This window comes from Pipistrellus kuhlii, unplaced genomic scaffold, assembly GCF_014108245.1.
Source record: "Pipistrellus kuhlii isolate mPipKuh1 unplaced genomic scaffold, mPipKuh1.p scaffold_m20_p_10, whole genome shotgun sequence".
Lineage (NCBI taxonomy): Eukaryota > Metazoa > Chordata > Mammalia > Chiroptera > Vespertilionidae > Pipistrellus > Pipistrellus kuhlii.
Window position 1 is genome coordinate 43,943,775 of NW_023425405.1, and position 20,203 is coordinate 43,963,977.

The following is a 20,203-nucleotide window of genomic DNA, read 5'->3' on the forward strand; positions in this document are numbered from 1 at the left end:
TACAGCCATAATTACCAGGGCCTACTTATTATAACTAGAGGCTTGATCTTCTATGGATTCTATCATAACACATAAGTCTGATGCCTTGAAGTTGCTGAAAAAAATGAATTATTTAAGTCTAATGTACAGTGTTGCAAGACCATCTTATTCTATCTTTATCTTGTTTTACACACACACACACACACATACACACATGCATAAAAAACCCCACATGAAGTCATTTCTAACACACTGTAAACTTCTTTAGTGCAGTGTTTGTATCCACTTCATTTTAGTCTCCCTATTTTATGTACTCAATAGATAGATTGCCAACACATATTTGTTGGCTGCTGAAAAACAACCCTTAACTTTATTTTGATTAACAAAACATGTTCCATAGCCTGTGGTCTTTGGAAGTCCCTGAAAATATGTAATACATAATTCCCGCCACCCCCCCCCCCCCCCCCACACACGTTTTCAGAATATCAGTTACTTGGTTCACAAAGCCTTTCTTCCATTGTTCATCTGTCTGGGCATCAATTTTACTTTCTGCATTTTAAAAAATTCACTTTGTAAAAATATGTTGAGGTCATTTCATTAACAGTTAATATCACATTGTTTGAGCATACACGAATGCTGAATTAAAATATAATTAGGTACATTAATTTTGAAAAGTAGCATCTGAGTATAGCACATATTTTGATTGATTCTTACATTGCAGTCCTTAGATGTTCTATTGCTTTTTATTCTGTCACTCTGATTATGGCACATTTCAAGATAGTTATTGGCATTTACTATATTTTAATCTTATCTACATGGAATAGTTTGTTCTCATGTATGATTACATAATACTTCATTTACAAAAATATTTCCTTTAATAATTTTCTTTAAAGCAAATTTCTTCTTTTATTGAAACCACTCAGCTGTAAGTAGAAAACTAATGCTGTAAAAGTATCAGATTAATTTTGAAATTAAATTGATAATGTTTTTAAATGAAATATGTTCTACTAAAACAATAAGGGGCATTGTATCTAATCTTAGCAGCATCTTACATAAGACTATCTTAATAGTAATATCAACTTAATTATATAATGCTCAAGCTTGACTATTAATTGAAAGAAACATGCAAAAGAGAATAGCAAAGCAGTGAGTTACCTTCAATGCTAGCAATAAAAATTGATTACCAGCTCAAATGACACCAAACCCCACCTACCATGTCTGTTTACTTCAGCTTGTCCTATTATTCCTTTTTTTATCACAGCGAGTCTTCCAGGAACGATTAGCCACTAAAGCTACCATCCTTTGATTTACCATAGATCATTCTTCATTTGACCCTTTGGGAGGTTCCTCAGCCACCCAGTGAGCCTATTGTAAACAAACAACAACAAAAAACCCCTTGTGATCTTTTATTCTAAGGATAATAGGTAAAAGCACATAGTGCCAAGAAGCTGTGTTAGATGACAGTAACTGGGATTCTGCTTTGTCTGTGTTTCTGTCATGGAGTTGAATTACTGGTAGTTAACTCAAGATAAAGGACTTTAAAACTGCTTGGGGGAGCTGAATAAAAAGACTTTTGGATAATAAACAAGTTCTCTTTCAAAATAAGTATTTTTTTTCATTGTTTCCACATAAAAACCAATTTAAGATTTAGTTTCTCAAACAATAAAGGATAAGTCCTGGAAGAAAACTATGGCTTAAGCTCAGTCCCCATAAATTATGAATGTATTAACTTTGGCCCTATTTGGATAACAGAAATATTCTAAGTAATTTACTTTCTGATTGACTACTAAAACATATATGTTCTCATGCCACCTGTACATTAAAAGATTGAATGGCTTCCATCATTATTAAGCTTATTAAAATGGTATCTAGGTATCTGGCTCCTTTATCTACTGGGAAACTGTTCACTGTTCAGTACACAAAGACAGTACACTTCATCTGGTGTAATCTGTCTTAACACACCCCCCACCCCCACCCCCGACAGAGGGGGAATAACTTGATCCTTGTGTTACTCTGCATGTAGTTCTATCAGTTCTATTAAAAGTATTTGCTTATGTGTATTCCTCTACTACACAACTGTAATCCCTTTGAAGGCAGGATACTCACTCAGATCTTTGAGTCTTCCTAATGTGACTTTCAATTAATGCTTGTCTAATTAATTAAAATGTATCAGGCCTCATCTATTTTTAATTACTAAAACTGGTCTCATCCATTATTCTATCTAGCTTAAAAATCGTAGAAAATAATTAATAAACCCAATTCTTTAATCAAATTAAGGTAGCCTTTCTAGTCAAGGTTTTTCTATAAGCTCTTCTACAATATATATTATCTAAAGTTAATGATAAAAAATACTTTATTCATTGAATTCAATTAAAGTTTAGTGAATTCTGTCTCCGAAAATGAGCATAATCTTTTTGAAAACTAGTTATATTCTAAGCAAAATATGACTTCTTAATTCAAAGAATAAAAGCTTCTAAAAACTGATAGACTCCTAAGATTCTGTGAATATAAATTGGCATATAAATCATCATTTGATGAATTAGGTGTCAGCATTTTATAATTATGGAAACTATATTTTCCCTCGAGTGTTCATGGGCAGAGAATACAATTTTAAGTGCATTTAGTTTTCCTCCACACAAGTACCTGAAAAAAATTTACTTTTTTCAATATATTCAGGTCACCCAGATTATTGGAGAAATTAATAGCTACAATATATAAATGTCTGAATTTTCTTTAATTATTTTTGCAGTAGTTTAATAACTGCTGCAGTGCTCTTAACTATAAACTCACTTAGATTTGGTTATTTTATTCTTCACATGTAAGTTAATGCCTCGGAGTAACTGATTATTAATAGCAATATTCAATTTAAAAAATGAAAGGAAAATGCCATTTTAAAAATTAACAATTTGTTAATTGTAACTGATGTTTAAATGAAAATAATAAAATGTTTTCTTTGTATTAAGTTACATTTCTATAAAATTATAATTTTTAAACAGAAATTTTTATCAGAGTTAGTTTATAGTTGAAATAAAACAAAATTTTGTATTGGAAAGATAAACTAATCCTGAAATATTTTGTGTTAGCAAAATATAGATTTACAACCTATCTGTATCAATTTTTTTCAGAAACTTAATGTGAATTTCCTGTCTTCTGTCATGTAAGTAAACATTTTAAAAAATAATTTTTATTAAAAATCTAAATGAAGGTGTTTTTTTTTTATCATCTTATCATTTCTACACCACACAATAGTGCAGCTATTCATTTTTATTATAATTTATATTTGTAATGACTCTTGTAATGAGTACAGAGTATCTGAAATACATTTGTAATAAACTAGAACTCTCTTAAATCAAGTACAAGTAAAATGCTCTTTATTCATGGTTGGAGTAGCCTTTCTCTGAACTGGAATTTAATATCTATTTAAATGCAGCCAAATTAAAAAAAAATATATAGCATAGAGTCTAAATTTTAAAATATTACAGCCAATTACAGTAATCAAATGAATTAGGTTTTATTTTTTCCAAAGGATTGTGCTTTACAAATTGCAAGTACCATGGGAGTCTTCATAAACAAGGCAGGAACTGAATTTTATTCCTCATTGGAACAGAATCTCTCCTCTAATTAGACTTCTATATTAGAACTGTGGCTCCAAATGGATTAAAAATAGAGGAATAGCCTTTGCATCATTTTCCTTCTGAAGGTTAGTCTTTACCTCAAATTATTTTCTCTAAGTATTGTTTTAAATTATACCTATTCAATTTCAAAGAGAAAAAAAGACTGAGAATATTTTCATTTTTCTGGCTTTCAAGCTTATATAATTTTTCAATATGACATTTAACTAAAGGTTGATTATCTATTTTGAGGTAGTTCCTGTCTATCTTGTTTTAGACTCCAAACTCCATGTTTGAAAGATTTCTTTTTTCCAACTTTAAACTTTTGCATTTATGAAGTAAATGCATGTGACCATAACTTTCTTTTCAGAGATGCTGATCAGCAAGGGATAACCAGCGACAGCAAAACCAGCTTGTAAAATGTCTTGCCAATAACAAAAGATATTGAAGGTTTTCATAAACCGGTACATGAAGCCCTGATCACATTGACACGCTTTGTGAGGCTGTGGAATTAGGCCCACAGTACGCTTTAAAGAAATCCTTGGAGCTTAGTTAACCAAATGGAGACTAGTGCTGTAATTACTAAAGATATAAAAGGTAATATGATTACATTAGGTTGAATTTATTGAGTATTAAATGTGTGCTATATAATTTGGATACTATTTCCCAATCATGCAGCTGAGAAAAGTAACCATGGAGTATAAGTTGTCCAATTATACACAGCTTGCATGTAGGGATTTTGATATTTAAAACCTGCCTATGCTCCAAGCTAGACTGCTTCCAAGGATGAGAACACCAGGGTACAAATACAAGCAAACTGATAACATTTAAATAAGAAAATATGCCAAAACAAGCCAAATATTTTAGTCATGATGTTCCCAAATGTTTATTTTTTTAAATATATTTTATTGATTTTTTACAGAGAAGAAGGGAGAGAGTTAGAAACATTGATGAGAGAGAAACATCGATCAGCTGCCTCCTGCACAGCGCCCACTGGGGATGTACCCGCAACCAAGGTACATTCCCTTGATTGGAATCGAACCTGAGACCCTTCAGTCCACAGGCCAACGCTTGATCCACTGAGCCCACATGTTTATTTTTAAAAATTCAACCTAAAAAGAAGTTGGACAATTAGCAAAATTAAAACTGTATAAGATATCAACTAGATTCATCAGGTATTGACAGATTTGCCACATTTTGCTTTTGCCTTCCCCCAGCAGTATTTTTCTCTGAATCATTTGAAAGTAATTGCAGACATTATGGAACAAAATCCCATAATATTTCAGCGTATATATTCTAAAAGCTTGGACATTCTCCTACATGTAGATCAGTTTTGTTATCACACCCAATAACTTTGATTTAACAATATAAAAATTTCTGAAACTTAACAGGCAAAAGATATCCTTGAGTTCCCCTTGATATACTCAGTGCTAGGTGGCAAATTTGGTAAATTTTCGATCAACATGTCTATTTTGTAAAAAGCAAGGTTTAGAAAATAACAGAGGTTTACTTATATATTTCTGTCTGCACAGATGCAAATGGATTCTACCTTTGTAAAGAGAAAACCCTGATGACTATCATTTACTGCCCTGGTCTTATGCCTAGCTAAACAATAGTATGTTAACATTTCTTTACTAATTTGCCTATAGAAACATAAATAGTCCTATAATATTTACTCTCACTTTAATATATTACTGGTTCATCATTAATTGATGAACTAGATAAATGTTTTGACAGATATATTTGTAAATGAGTTATATTTTTAATTCTTTAAATTACTTCAGAACAATAATCTAATCTAATATATAGCCCTTATTTAAATTTCCCGTGTTTCAACAGTATTCTTTGTAGTTCTTTGCTTCTTTATTTGTTTGATCATTATGATCTAGGAGTCAGTCAAGAAACCTGCATTGGAATTGTGTTACCTGTCTCTGTAGTTCCCTTTCATGTGGAATAATATGCCCTCTATTTCACCCTTTCTATCGATACTTCATCCTGGATTTTTTTCTTGATACTAAATTTTTTTTCTTTTAGGAATTCGACGTAATCATGTTATAGAATGTTCCCCACCTGGATTTGTCTGAGTGTTTAGTCAGAATTAAATGAAGGTTAAGTAAGTTTGGCAAGAATGATACAGGTGATACTGAATATTTGCTATTATACCAGATTTACATAGTGCCAGTTTGCCTCAATTTTGAAGATACTAAGTTTAATCAGAAGGTTACAGTGATTCCCTTGTGATTTCTCCATGTAAAGTATATTTTATTGCACACATTTATCAGCATTGGGGTGTCACTTTGAGACTCTGTAAAGATTTTATTCCCCAACAACATTTTAGCCAATGATTTAGCATATTCTTTTGATTATTGGCTTGGGCTAATTATTACACTGGCATTTGCAAACCCATTATTTCACTTGGACATGTCGGTGTTTACGGGCAATAGAAATGGTTAAGAGCTCAGGATTGGAGTCAAGTGATGAATACATATGCTTGTGCCTAGCTTCCAAATCTCAAAGGTGGTGGACACTTGAATATGAAATTATTTTTTTTTAAATATAGAGCATGTAACAAATGTTACAGTATACATACATTTAAAACTGGTATCAAACAAGTTATTTAGGTTAACAATGAGGGGTTTATCATAAATACCATTTAAATGCTCAATAAAATATCCATTGATAGGGCTATTCGGAATTTATAATGAACCAGCACATGTGACCTTGGGGCTAATTTCCCCCATGTGCTAAACTTGAAATAATAATACCTACCTCATGGGACTGTAGTAAGAATTAATTAAGATACTACATGTATGAATTGTATTTCCTAGCATGTAACAATGGTTTTTATGTGTGAGTTATTTTTACTGTATTATATGTCCTATCCATCATGTGATTTAATATTTTAATTTTATTAATTACTGTAATATGAAGCTAAAGAATAGATGGAACATAGTCTAGGCTGCTTTCAGGTTTTTCTCTCTACATATGCAATTTCATTTGATGGATTTGCTTTTCATGTTATGTTCTTTTTCTTGCCTTCAATCTTTTGTTCATTGTTTTAAAATAGCCTACATAAATCCCTTAGAGAATGTGGCTTCCATTCTTGAAGAACCTCATTTAGAGAGGATGTGGCAATAGCAACATTACTCTACACATTTGTCCATGTATCCTGTGATGTCATAAACACTGCCCTTATAAACATTAAGTTCCTAAATGGAAGTCAGTAGTAGAAAGAAAGAAATATATAAAAGAAACCTAATTCCAGAAGCATGATAGAAAATATATACTAATAATAGACAGATATATAAATTGACCATACCTCCATGGTGCCCACAGCCCATCAGGAGTGAGTATGCAAATTAACCTGACAAAGATGGCGGGCCTGTGGGCAGCATGCACACATGCAGGTGCGCAGTGGCCAAGGGGCGGGGCGTTCCCACCTCCTGGCCTCTCAGGGCCTACCTGTGCATGCACTGAGTGGTGGGGGTGTCGGCTGGAATGCCACCCGCCCTCCAAGTAGCAGGGGTGAGGTGGTTGGCATCTCTGGGACCTCACCCGCTTCAAGCCTGTGGCCAGCGCCCGCGTGTGCACCGGCACCGAGCAGCCAGAGTCTTGGGGATGCCACTAGAGTGCCTGGTCCTGTCAGTTTGGCCTGGGGGTGGCTGGAGTTCGCAGTCCTTTTGGTTTGTGCAGCCCCTGGACCGGAAGCAGAAACTAAGGGTATGGGGAGCACCAGGAATGCTGGGAATCATAGTTCTGGTGGCAGATGTATGTGAGATCTCCTAGACACTCCACTAGGAGTATGTGTGTATTGGGAGAAAGCTGTGCAGCATCCTTACATGCAGGACAGGGTTTTAAAATTTAGACAAGCTTCCTAAACTTTGAAACATTCCCGCCTGAAGTACTATAGCCTGGGAAAGTGTCCCTGCATGAAACATCTCAACCATAGGGTTCACTTCTGTTTGCACTTTGAGTTAAAGTGAAGGTAGTCATGGAAATAGTTTGGGAACCTCAAACATCCCTCTTAGACAAATAAAAAGGCTCTCTTTTAAAACAACCATTCCAATCTAATCTTTACACCACTTAGAGCGCAGCTACAAAGATTGCTCATCAGGAAAGTTTAAAGGGGTTGTGGTGATGTGGTATTTTTTCAATGATGTAGCTCATTTTATGTGCCTCTTACTTTGAACCATTTCTCTATCAAAGTAATTCCTAGGAATGAAAGAGCTTTGGGGGGATTTCTGACTGACAGGTACCATTACTAATAAATTACCTCAGAATGTAAAAATGTGACCCCTCAGGTGGTTCAAGCACATTGTTTGCAAACTGTGACTAAGTATCGGATTCCAGCTCTTTTGCTAAACCCTCACCATGGAACAATACAGTTTCACTCTTTAGTGCGTTGGCACTGGCTGTGCAGGTCATAATTGGAGATTCAGCTAAGGATGAATGAAGAAGAATGCGGCTGTGCAATTGGCTGTAACCAATCTGACCCCGCTTGATCCTCATTCCTTAAAAACCTGTGACCTCCTGTAGCCTCTCGCATGTTCCACGCATGTGGTCTGCACTGCCTCCCTACCAACCTTTTCATCAGTAGGCTTTCCAAGCCATTCCTGTGCTTTGTAGCCTCATCAAGGCATTCATTTCCAGCTATCATAAATACCATCTAGTTCAAAGTTTGCCAGCGCTGTAAGAAAAGTCACAATGCCTTTCTTAAGAATCAAGGCAAGAAATGTTGAACTTAAGAGAAATCATGTATTTTAAAAATAAGTGCACATTTGAATTTGGGAAGAACCACAAGAGAATGGGATAATGGGGGAGAATAATACAAAGTATCTTTTTTTATGGACTCTATTATATTTCCTGGATTCAATTTCGCAGATTTTATTTAATCCATCAAGATCAAGGTTAAAGGTGGCCCATGACCTCTTGTTGAGAGAAGAAAACAAACCTGACTTTACAATATGATTTTTCTTAATCCAGCTATGTCATGTTGATATGAGAAAAAAGTAACAGTAGAAAATTTTTCAACATAGATAAGGGAAAACTAATGATTTTTTTTCTAATGGAATTTTTAAAGTTTAGTACATTTGATCCCCTTAAAATTTTTAAAGTTTAGAACATTTGAGCCCATCTACTTTAACCCAGTTGTTATAACAGTAGAATCCAAGAATATATCATCACACCCAATGTCAATATTTTAAGAAATGGATGAAGTTGTTAGCAGTCTATTCTTTTCAAATGGACTCACTAGGAAAGACTGTGTTGGCTGATATTTTGGAAACATCCTAATGGAAGTAGCAGGACATGGAGTCAATGATTCATAGTCATTAGGAAGCAAGGGAGAACTAGAATTCTAGTTTCCCTCCAAGATAAATCATTCCTGACTAAAGTTCTTATAATGTTCCCCTCGAGTTTATGCTCCAGTGGCCGTGCTTTCTACATTCCCCCCTAAATATGTTTAGTTGCTAAAGTGGAAATTCATAGTCACAATCAACCTTCAACATTATAAAAACAATCGAAAGTAGGCTGCTACCATTTTTCTCCCTTATTCTAGAAACCCAGTATTACCTAAGGAAGAAGGTTGTCTTTCCACCTCTGTTGATGTTTCTGAGATATGTTTAATTCTGCTCCTAAAATTCACTCCTAAACAGTGCACGTGCCTGCAAACATTTTTTGAATATGCCAACTTACTGCAAGTGCTTCTTCTTCCACCTTCAGCATGAAGCTGTGTGGCCAATGGAAGATTACACCTCTCAGGAACAGCCAGGAGAAGTTCTATCTGGTAGCTGCCACTGTGTCAGCAGAAAGCTGAGTCTTCTGGGTGCCAATATCCTGGGGAAATAGTCCAGTGAGTTTTAAGAGTGCAAGTATGGAGAAACACAAATACTTTTGGAAGCTTTAGAGACATGGGGTTAAATGCTCCCCCAAGCAATTTGCCATTTCCGTGTTAATTCAGTTTGTAGGAACATATAATTAGAAACTCTAATACCTGCGTTTTCCTTTTCTTTATGAGAAAAACATGTGGTCTTGGGCAGAGTAATGGATACACTGGGAAGGGAGCTCTTTGTGGGGTGGCTTAATATCTCCGATGAAAGGCCACAGCTACTGCATTCCCAACAGCAAACAAAGCAAAATAACACTTTATTCCTTTATTGGAAACCAGCACCTTTCCTTAAAACGAAAAGAGGCGCTTTCATGTAGCATTAGCAATTTGTTCTTCTCAGGTGTTGAACAGAGTAGCCTGGGGAGTGTGCAGTCTGGGCTGGGAATTAAAAACAGGTTGCCCGCTCAATAATATAATGCATAACTATATAGGCACAGGTTGATATTAAAATAATGCCTTTTATCTAGAAAATTATAGAAGAGAATGTCCTCTGATGAATAACCGTAATCACTGCTTGTAAAAAATACATTCTGTGTATAGTTCTATGTGTTATAAGCACTTATATTAGTGTATAAATATATATTAATTCATGTAAATTTGTGTCTCCCTCTAGGTAGCAAACAGTTGATCATAATACATGAAGTTAACATTAACTTACTTTTACTAATTCTTGTACAAGACAAAAGGCATATTTAACATGCTTATACTATTCATTTTTTCTATTTCCCCAGTGGGAAAATTGCCTTTCAAGTAAATTATCATATATAATGAGTGCTACTCCATAATGTAACTGATCTGTAATAGTTATTCTTTGCAAACAGAAAAATAAAACAAAACCACAGAACATTGATGAAGGGTAAGGAATGTTTACATTTTTAAGTAATATTAATATGCCTGCATTTTATACCTCACAATAGGAGAGCCTCTGGGAACCAGGGCATAATTCTCTAAAATTGAAATTTTACGTATCATTTATAGCTTTTATCTAAATTCATTTGTTTAAAAAATAGCCATTTCCAAAAATCATATGCCTTAATGTAGTTCTTCTCACCTAACTGATTTGTTCTAAGAATGTCAGTGATTCAGAAAATATATTTGCTTTATCTTTCTATTTTGGGAACAATGAAATCAAACACAAATAAATTAGTTTGTTTCTTTCAATTGAAGATTTTAAAAGATATGTCTTTTGTTTTGTTTTTATTAATGAGTTTCAGGCCAGAGAGCAATGTTCACTATGTATCCTAATAAGTGCTAAGTTAAATGATAGTAATGTCAAAGGTATTGTCCCCTCAAGTTCTGAGTTAAAACCACTTGGGCGGTTATAAAATGCCAAGGAAGTAACATAAAAGGGACTGATGGATGTTAAAAGTGCTGTTGGGATTTGAATAATATATTAAATAGCAGCCTAGTAGGACAGATTTTAAAAGGATGCAGAAGCAAAATAGAACATATTGCATAACTGAATCTTAGGGCTTCAGTGAAGAATTGAGAAAGAGTGAGGTGCTTGACGTGTGTAATATCACTGAAATGGAAGGAAACACTGTTCTAAGAAGTGAATGGTCAGAAATATCACGTGGCACAGTAACATTAATCAGGATGTAAAGTGAGAAAAAGGCACTAGATTTTTTATGCTAAACAAAACAGCAGAACACTCCTGTTATAGGTTCTGGGAAATTGCAGGCACACAATAAATGTTGGCTATTATTACTTTCAATAAGGAGAGGTGGAATTAAAGTCACTTTTAGGGACTGAAAATACCAGTTGGATAAGAAAGTGAAGCAGTAGCTGGTTTATTCATGTTTGAAAGTTGAGAGACAGGAATTAAAATGCATTATCAGTCAACATGTCTTTTAGTTGTTTAGTTTGCTTACTTTTACTTTTCTGAATGGTCTTTTGAAAAAGTAAATTGAGTAAGACATGAGTCACTTAGCATGGACCATGCCTGGCAAACAGACATAAAGGGGTAACAATTTTTTTGTTTTGTTTTGTTTTGTTTTGTTTTGTTTTGTTTTTATGTACCATGCCCAGTTCTATAAACTTTGAATGACTTCTCTCATTTAATTGTCCCAAAATCCCATGGTCTAGGGGTCACTCTACCAGAAATGGCATAGCATTCACATACAAAGGTCCATCAGGGTTAACTAAATTTTCCAAATCTACTAACCTTCAGGGTTTCCTCTGACTCCTTTCCAAAGGACCACATTGCACGTTAGTCTCCTGTGCCCATGTCTGTATGAAAATAAAGGAAGAAATTCATGAAGATTACCGTGGCAAAGGTTACGTGCAAACTATTTTCACAGAAATGCTAGAAGTTTCAATGTAAAATAAACTCAATAAATGTTTATTGAGTAGTTAAGTACTTTTTACTCACTGATCTTTCAATATATCACAGTTAGAACTAGACAATTAAAGTAACAAATAATGTAGAATAAATCATTTTTTACTTAATATTATAAATAATTGAAATACTGTAGCTTTGGAAAGTTTTGAATTTCTCATCTGGTGTTATACCTTTAAAAACTTCTATTATAAACTTGGAAATGTAAATTATCAAGATTTTGAAAATCTCAAACAATAGCTATCATATTTTTATTTTTGTTTTTGTTTACAAATAGAATCTAAATACATGTTTCCACTTATGCAACTATGTGGAACAGAAGAAAAAAAATACACACTCTAGTCAATTAATGTTGGACAGTGATACATAGAAATTATCAGTAAATGAACACATGTGAACTGGTTGCTTACTACATATCCTGCTAAGAATTTATCCTTATTCAAGCCTGATGAGGTAAACATTTCCTTGATAAGGAAAGCGAAGATTAAAGTATTGGTCCTAGATTATTTCTCAACATCAATAAAATAAAATAAAAATACAGATAGAGCAGAAAGAAACAAAACTGTAACTATCTTCTCTTGAATTCTCCTAATGTTTCAAACCTTCCACCAGGTATCTTCCCAACTATTTATATTGCAGCCTTTGGAAGATTGTGTAATGAGAATCAGAAGGCAAATTCTTTCACTTTCTTTTTCATTTACAAGAATTTAATTTATAAAATTATATGTATATATAATATATTCTAATGGAATACTATATCTTACTCAGAATTTTTATTTATTTACTTAACCTGTTGGTAATTTTTGCTCTTCTGCAGTAAAAAGTTGGATGTGTTTATTTTATTCTATAAACTTATATTCATAATTATATAATTACATCTCAGCATTCATAATTATATTCAGTTTTTAAAAACATTGTCTTTTACCTATTCTTTATTCTGAAATTTAATTAGACTTTTATCAAATTTTCTCAATTCATTTTCTTTATCTCATAAATATTTTAACCCTTCTCTCTGATTGACTTTTGAACATTTTCTTTAGCTTTTTTTCATGTTGTGCTTCTCCCTTAATTTGTGAATTTCTTGTTTTAATTTTCCATTTCCAAAGTTTAAATTAGATTTCTTTTTAAAATCTTTACTGACATTTTAAAGTTTCTTGATTCTCACGCAAATTTTCAAGCTTACTTTTATTTCCTGAAATATATAAAACATACATCTTTAAATTATTTGTTTATACAAATAAAATATAATCAAGTCACCTGGTTTTCACTCATTGTACATTCTCCCCTGCCCCCATGCATTTTTTGATGTTTATTTATATATAAAAATTATGAATAGAAATTAAAGATTTATAGTATATGTTTTGCATTTACTTTTGCTTGTTGCCTGCAGTTCCCCTACCAACTAATTTGTGTAAAATTGAGAAAGCATCTACCAGACTATGCTTATGGATTTTCAAAAGATAATTTTTCCAGTCTCACAATAGGAGTGACATACGGAAGTTTATTTACTGTCTCTTCTGCTGTGGGTTATTGAATGGGGAAATCCTTTGGGAGCCTAACTTTATAGAGCAATCTCCCATCAGATACTCTACTTTAAGCATACCCAAGACTTTATCTTGTGTCTTGCATATCCTGATTAACCATCAAAATGGAAACTTACAATCCCCTGGGGCTGCCGAGTCCATCTGAAACTGGCTTTTAGCACACCTAGTTCCTAGAGTTTTTACTTTTACTGTGCTTCTAGTCTCTACGGATTTTAAAATTTATTTCTACCCCAGAGAGGCATTTAAAAAGATACTTGCTACATTTTATATTGCTCTTATTTATTTTTTATTGAGAGATCCATTTGCAGTTTTTCTACTAGTTCTTGGCAATGAAAATCCCATTTGTGCTCTTTTCAAAATGCCCATTACATATGCTTTCTTGTGTTATCATACTTAAACATTGCCTTCTATATATTGAATGTGTACATTTTAGTTTTTAAAAAGTTGCATTTGTTGCTTCCCAACTTTCATAGTGATTCCAGGGCCTTTGTTAGAACTGGTGCAGCAGATGAATGTTGACAGACAATCAGGCCTCTAGTACTCTATAGATAACTATAGAATAGTGTTCTATAGCTAGAGTTCCTATAAATTATACCCCAGAAATAACATCCCATTTTTACCTTAACTATTTTTATTATACTTATTGAGGAGACATTGGTTAATAAGATTGTATGGGTTTCAATTATACATTTCTATGATACATGATCAGAATATTGCACTAAAAGCCTACCACCCAAACTAAAATCATTTGTCCATACATTTGACCCCTCTTTACCGTTTATTATGCACCCCCCCCCGACCTTTCCCTGTGATAACCATTGTCTGTGTCAGAGGTTTCGTTGGTTGTTTTTCTTGTTTGTTCATTTGTTACTTTCAATTTTATATCCCACATATGAGTGAAATCTTATGGTCTTAACTCTGTCTATCTAACTTACTTTGCCTAGCACAATAGACTCAGGATTCATCCATGTTGTTGCAAATGGCAGTATTTTGTCTTTTCTTATGGCTGAATACTATTCCATTGTATATATGTACCACACACCTTAATTATTCTTTAAAGATTAGTAAATAATGCACAGAATCCCATGACCTATTAATTCTACATGAGTAATGTTCTGAATATGACAAACTATAAATTTCTGATTTTCTAAATCACCTGGGGAAATATTGAGCTAGTGACCCATCAGCACTTAATAATTTAAAAAGTTTTAGACTATAAGAAACAAAATACCAGGTCAAAAGTGTCTACACAATATAATGTCATTGTTTATCTTGAAAGATGTTTAGAGGTAGATTGTTTCATAGATAATCCAGCAATTAAAGAACACTACAAACATACCTGTTTTCTTTCTAATTTTTAGTATGCCACTTATTGACAATTTTATGGGAATTAACAAGAGACAAGAAGTTGGTAATGAAAGAAACAAACTAGTGTCTGTGATAGTTCCACTTCTGGCTATTCAACATTTATACTCTTTTTTCATGGAAGATAAACACCCTCCCATTTATAGTTTGTGGCTCCTTTCATGCAATATCAATGTGATATACATGATTCTCTGACAAGATAGATGTGACTATTCATGATTAAGAGATTCCAAGTTAAAGCAGAAGATATTAGCCCTAACTGGTTTGGCTCAGTGGATAGAACATCGGCCTATGGACTGAAGGGTCCCAGGTTTGATTCCAGTCAAGGGAACATGCCTGGGTTGTGGGGTAGGACCCTGGTATGGGGCGTGGAGGATGCAACTGATCAATGACTCTCATCATTGATGTTTCCATCTCTCTCCCTCTCCCATCCTCACTGAAATAAATAAAAATGTATTAAAAAACAAAAACAAACAAATAAACAAAGGTAACAAAAGACATTTGCCTTTAATGCGTACAAAGTACAACTTTGGAGAAGAAATACTATATAATTTTTCATTTTAAATGTGAACCATGGAAGACATAGCAATTGCTATTGAGAACATATATCTAACCCTGCTGGATAGTAATGGCAGAAAACCCTGTCCTGGCATGAAGTAAGTTACCTGATTAGCCGATTTTTTATTCTTACTTTGGTCCCAAAATCTTTGGTTCTAATATACAGAGAGGGAATTTCCTTTTTGCTTTCCTTCCCTTCCACATCTAAATTAGATATTTAAGATATTTCTCCTGGAGGATCCATTGTTTTGGCTTCCTTATTCCCATTGATACTCGCTGAGAGGCCCAGAGATTCCCATATGTATTTTCTAGTCAGATTTAGTGTTTTATTGATGGCTTATTTCTCTTTCAATTCTATTTTTAAAAAATATTATCTTTATTGATTTCTGAGAGGAAGAGAGAAAGAGAGAGACAGAAATAGTAATGACAGGATCATTGATCAGCTGCCTGCTGCAAGTCCGACACAGGTGATCAACCCCGCAACCTGAACATGTGCCCCAACCTGGCACCGAACCCTAACCTCCTGGTTCATAGGTCAAAGCTCAATGACTGAGCCAGGATGGCCAGGCCTATTTTCCTTCAATTTTATCAAGTTCTAATCTATTTGCTCTTAGTAAATTCCATGTTGCTATATCTGTGGCCAAAATAAATTATTGTTTAATAAATTAATGTTTAATAACTTAAACATTTTAAATTATTTTAATGTTAAAGCTAGGATAGGTAAGCATATTTAGCAATAAATCTCTTCTGGAGGGTTTCCCTCTGGAAGCAAGGTGCTGAGGCACCTTCTTATTGTATCTCCTAATAAGACTTGGATGTGCATGCTGTGGCATTTATATCAGCTTCAGGCTGGCAAACAGAAGTTGGCTTTTCTAACCTGGCCAACCTGCAAATTATGAGGGTGGACCCTCAAGCATTCCAGAGTGCAAGCCACAGGCAAAGAGTGTCTGACCTCAAAAGCAACTAAACACAGCCCACAGTACTAAGTTTTAACTCTTCATTCACCAGAAGCTCAGCCTCTGCTAGCTCATTGTCTATATCCCAAAGAAGTCTAGGCTACAATTTTCTGAAAACATTCAGCAAATCTTAACAACAGTCTCTAAAAGTCAGGGGTCTCAAGACAATAATGTCATGAAGGCCTGGGGCAGGTGGCAGTGTGTGTGTGTGTGGGGGGGGGGGGGGTGGGCGCGGGGTAGGGGAGGTTAGAAGGGTCAATGGGGGAAAAAGGGGAACATATGCAATACTTTCAACAATAAAGATTTAAAATAAAAAAATAAATGAAAGTCAGGGATCATTAATTTCCGGCTGTTCTTCATCCTATTTTCAAACAATACCACATTTTGAGGCACTGGCATCAATCCAATCCTGCTGCCCTGTTCAGAATATGTATTGGTTACACACTGATGGCTTGGGAGTGTTACTAATGGCTCAATACCTCTGCATGGGAAATACAGCCTTAATTGATGAGTTTGCTGAGTCTAGTCGTGTTTCAGAGAGAAAACACAGAAAACAGCAGGAACACTGGCTAGTGTTCTCACAAACATTACTGTGACCAGAGGACCATTTCTTATTTCAAGTAGTAAAGGAGTTCATACTGGAAACATTATTGAAATTGACCCAACAATTGGTTCCCAGCTGTTATAATAATAATAATTTTTGACTACCACCAGCTTTTTTCAGTTAGCTCAATATATTAAAAGTATCAATAAAAAAATCTTGTACTGCCAGATGTTCAGGAGGGTCCTAGCACAATGGCACCAGAATTGGAACGAGCTTTACAAGTCTATGTAGAAACTTCTAGACAACCAGTTGTCGCACTTGCTTTATAAATATAAAGTGTCTCAGAAATACAATCATCTACTTTATTGTTATATGTAATTACTTTTTATTTTATTTAGAGGAGAGTTGTAGCTATTATTTTGGCAAAATATAATCATGACAACCTGAGTTTAGTATATTACCCACATCCCTTTAATTTCTTGCATAGGCAATATCATAACTTTTAAGTGCCCTTGAATATATTATGTTTTAAATATTTTGAAGGTATAATTTCTCTCTCTCTCTCTCTCTCCCTCTCTCTCTCTCTCTCTCTCTCTCTCTCTCTCTCTCTCTCTCTCTCTCTCTCTCCCCGCCCTCTTGTTCTCACTCTCTCTCCCCTCTACTTAAAAGTTTCTATAAAGCATGAATATTTCTTCATCTTTATCTTGTGTGAGTTTATCAATATGTTTTAGGATATTGCTGATGATATATATGGCAGCAGAAAGAAAAATGGATTGCATTTTCATTCAAGCACAAAATTTATGTCTTTATCATAATGGCTACTTTAAAGTTCCCAAGAAAAATTACTTAGCTAAGCAAAGGATCTTACGTTATACATAGGAAGGGTATCTCCAATCAGTATTCCGCAGGTATGTTTAGGATCCCTGCACAGTTTTATTAAATTTGACATATAAATGTTGCCAAGAACTTTGGAGAGTTGTGAATTGTTCTCTTAACAGCCTGGGCTAGTCTACTCAGAAGCCAGGTGTGTACCATTGAGTTACACGATTACATACTTAAAAATCAAAAGGGGGAAATGAAACCGTAAAAGCTGCATAGACAGGAAAGCAAAATGCACTCTCAGGGCACATCATTACATACTTCAGACTCGCAAAATAGGCCACCCTCCTGTTCCTAGTGGGTAGAAAAATCAGAGACCACACTGACAGAGGAGAGCTACGGAGAGGTTAGAGTCACTCTACCAATTTTCTACCAGAGTGGACCGATTCCAACATACCTGAGAAGTCAGAGCCAAAATGAACTTTGACTCTATTTTATCTGATCATGAATACTGCTGTATTTTTTCTTCACTGGATATGGTGTCTGACAGATAGAAGCTTTATTTGCAGAGAACTTCACTAACATTTCTAATGCTCACACTGAGATATAGAAATGGGATCCTTACTCTTATTTTTTCTCCTCTATAATATCTGCTTTTTATAAATTATACTTTGTAATCTGTTCCTTCGTCATTATAAACTTGATACCTTAGATTGCTTGGTATTATCATAACAATGAGGAAGTATTTCAATTAATTTGCACACTTTTATTTCCTTAACCATATTAATGAGGCTTTGTTTTCATACAGCTTGGGGGAGGTGGGGTAGCTAAGGAATCAGGAAATTCTTAGTATCATAAAACATAGAGAATGCTCTGATCCTGATATCAGAAACGAAAAGTTCCTTAGATACTGTATTTCTCTAATAACCTAGTAGTGACTAGAAAATAATTTATGTTCCTATTATTTGTAGTTCCATTCCTAGGGCTTAGTATTCATGTGTTTTGTGTGGGTTTTTTTCTTTTTTTCTTTTCTTCTTCTTCTTCTTCCTTTTTTTTTTTTTTTTTTCTTCCATATCTATCTATATAAAAGCCTGACTGACCAGGTGACTATTGACCATCCGACCAGTAGCTATGACCCACACTGACCACCAGGGGGCAGACGCTCAAGGCAGAAGAAGAAACCATAGGCATGAAAACATGGAACAGACTGATGAATCTCAGAGGGAAGGTGGGATGGGGGAGGAAGATAGGAGATTAACCAAAGATCTTATATGTATACCAGAGGCCCGATGCATGGATTTGTGCACTGGTGGAGTCCCTTGGCCAGGCCTTTGGGGATCAGGCTGAAACCAGCTCTCCAACATCCCCCAAGGGTCCGAGATTGCAAGAGGGTGCAGGCCAGGCCAAGGGACCCCACTGGTGTATGAATCTGTGCACCAGACCTCTAGTTGTTATATAAAGTTGTATAGATAATTACAAAGAATTCTGGTGTTAGTTGCAGTCTGATTGTCTGGAAATACAAAGAGGTCTATAAAAATAATATTTAAAATTAAACAAAAACCTATAATCCACTCAATAATAGTTTTAAGTATAATCAATAATCCCTGGCTTAAAATAATGAAATAATATGTTCTTAAAAACAGTAAAAATTTAGGAGGAACTATCCTGCAACTCTTTTAGTCTTAAAAACACACACAAGAATTTCTACCCCTTTTAAAGGAAAAAAGGGAAACAATAAGGTTATGGATACTTAACTACCAACTTTCCTAAAAATACCTAAATCTAAGATCATTTAAGAACCAGGTAAAAGTTTTTGAAAACTTTAAAACTCAGGTTTCTTAAATGAGTTAAGAATCTACCTGCTAACTAAAAGACTTTTCCAAAGACAATGAAGTTCAAATATTTTGAGATCAGGAAAAGTCTGTTTATTGTATTTTATTGTTTCTGGTTTAGGCATGATCATCCACACAAAAAAAACCTTTGCTTGTAAGGTCATATTTTAACCTAGGAAATGAATTGAGGTCTATCTTCTATCTGTCCTTACCATGATTCATTTAAATGGGTCATTTCCATTGTGCACAGGTGGTAAACTTACATCACATGGTTTTTATATAACAGCCTGGAATAGCAGGCCCTGAAGGGCCACATCTAATGGCATCATTAAAATGATTGTAAACATGCCTGTTGTGGCAGATGTGAGCTTTATTTCTGTTGATATACATTCAAATTGTTTGGTTAGATCAAACAAATGTAGAGTTTTAATATGTCAAACATGTCCACATTCTAACAGGTCCTGTTTTTAAAGAGATCTGTTTCTTTAGAAGTCAGGACAGCTATAAAAGAGCCAGACTGCAGAGCAGAGTCCAAGTCGAAACTTATTTTCTCTGATGAGAGCAAAACTCTCTGCGTTGTACCATTTAGCCAATGGTTTCCAGTGAAAAGAGATCAAACAGAATAATATTGCAGGTATTAAAATAAGATGGGCAAAGCATGTATGTATTAATTAACAATTATCCTAAGGTTTTGTTTTAGACAAAATTAACTATTTTTGTCATTAAATTTAATCTGTCCTTCTTTTAACCTTTCCCCCTCTTCATCACTA

At 34.4% G+C, this 20,203-nt stretch overlaps 1 protein-coding gene across 1 annotated transcript in view; it reads left to right on the forward strand.

The window, feature by feature from the left end:
* Positions 1 to 3,074: 3,074 nt before the first annotated feature.
* Positions 3,075 to 20,203, forward strand: part of SEMA3A (semaphorin 3A) — a 352,298-nt gene continuing 335,169 nt past the window's right edge. Inside the window, exon 1 of the mRNA XM_036429563.2 lies at positions 3,075 to 3,136. The gene's annotated coding sequence lies outside the window, so the exon portion shown is untranslated. The remainder of the gene's footprint in view (positions 3,137 to 20,203) is intronic.